Source organism: Moschus berezovskii, chromosome 27 (assembly GCF_049115385.1).
Source record: "Moschus berezovskii isolate FMDL1 chromosome 27, NW_MosBer_1.0, whole genome shotgun sequence".
In the NCBI taxonomy this organism is placed as follows: Eukaryota; Metazoa; Chordata; class Mammalia; order Artiodactyla; family Moschidae; genus Moschus; species Moschus berezovskii.
Genome location: NC_142486.1, coordinates 15,136,252 through 15,138,057, shown reverse-complemented (window position 1 = coordinate 15,138,057; position 1,806 = coordinate 15,136,252). Strand labels below are relative to the sequence as shown.

The 1,806-nt window shown below is 42.9% G+C and overlaps 1 non-coding gene across 1 annotated transcript; it reads left to right on the top strand.

Annotated features, from left to right (window-relative positions):
• The first annotated feature begins 1,733 nt into the window (after positions 1–1,733).
• Positions 1,734–1,806, top strand: TRNAA-UGC (transfer RNA alanine (anticodon UGC)). Its single transcript has one exon. It is a non-coding gene; the product is annotated as a tRNA-Ala (tRNA).

Sequence of the window (1,806 nt, the reverse complement as noted above, 5' to 3'; positions counted from 1 at the left end):
ACATGGTACTTTGTTAGAGCAGCCCAAGCTAATAAGACATATTCCTTTGCTTAAAATTACTCACAGGTAACCTCAGATATGCAGATGACACTACCCTTATGGCAGAAAGTGAAGAGGAACTCAAAAACCTCTTGATGAAAGTGAAAGAGGAGAGTGAAAAGGTTGGCTTGAAGCTCAACATTCAGAAAACAAAGATCATGGCATCTGGTCCCATCACTTCATGGGAAATAGATGGAAAAACAGTGGAAACAGTGTCAGACTTTATTTTTTGGGCTCCAAAATCACTGCAGATGCTGATTGCAGCCATGAAATTAAAAGACACTTGCTCCTTGGAAGGAAAGTTATGACCAACCTTGATAGTATATTAAAAAGCAGAGACATTACTTTGCCAACCAAGGTCCGTCTAGTCAAGGCAATGGTTTTTCCCGTGGTCATGTATGGATGTGAGAGTTGGACTGTGAAGAAGGCTGATCGCCGAAGAATCGATGCTTTTGAACTGTGGTGTTGGAGAAGACTCTTGAGAGTCCCTTATACTGCAAGGAGATCCAACCAGTCCATTCTAAAGGAGATCAACCCTGGATGTTCATTGGAGGGACTGATGCTAAAGCTGAAACTGCAATACTTTGGCCACCTCATGCGACGAGTTGACTCACTGGAAAAGACTGTGATGCTGGGAAAGGTTGGGGGCAGGAGGAGAAGGGGACGACGGAGAATGAGATGGCTGGATGGCATCACCGACTCTGTGGACATGAATTTGAGTGTACTCCGGGGGTTGGTGATGGACAGGGAGGCCTGGCGTGCTGTGATTCATGGGGTCGCGGAGAGTCAGACACGACTGAGCGACTGAACTGAACTGAACTGAACCCCTTTACCATGCTTTCTTTGATATAGTTATTTAAAATAAATGATACTTTCACATGGTTCAAAAATCTAAATTATATTAAAGTTTTACTGTAAAAATTCTTACTCTAAAAATTGTACTCACCACCCATAGGAGCCACCTTTTTAGGTTTATGCAACATTCCAAGATTTCTTTATGAGGTTACAGGAAAAATACCTACAGGCACATGCACACACACACACTCACACATATGCTTTTTCTCTTATACAACAGTAGCATGATACATTCATTCTAACATTTTAACTAAAAACATGTTTTGAAATGTTTTCACATTTATGCATAATGAATGCCTTCATTCTTTTTGATGGCTGCATACCCACTGACGGACAAGTTTCTGATGTATTGCAAACAATACCCAATGAATAGTATTGATGTATGTATGTGTCATTTCACACATATGCAGATCTGGTGGCTTAAAATTCCATTTCCTCACCCTTTGCAGCCCTTATGGACTTATAACCTGCTTTGACTAATAGAATATGGCGCCAGTAGTGTGCAACTTCTGAGCAGGGCTTCAAGAGACCTTGCAGCTTCTACTCGCACCCTCTTGGAATTCTGAGGCCTCTATACTCTGAAGAAACCCAGGTTGAAATACCACAGAGAGAGAGTGTGTGGTTCAGCCATGTTGGTCAACTGGACCATCAGAGCTTAGGTCCCAGACATGTAAATGTGAGAAAGGTCATCATGGGCCCCCTAACTCCAGCCAAGGTTCAAGTTGATTGTTGCTACTTGAGAAATCTAAGATGAGACCAGCAGAAAAACCACCCGGCTGTCCTTAGAATCTAGAGAAACAATACACGCATTCTGAATTCAGAAACAGTATGTGGGGACTTCCCTGGTGGTCTGGTGGCTAAGACTCTGCACTTGCAATGCAGTGGGCCCAGGTTTGATCCCTGGTCAGGGAA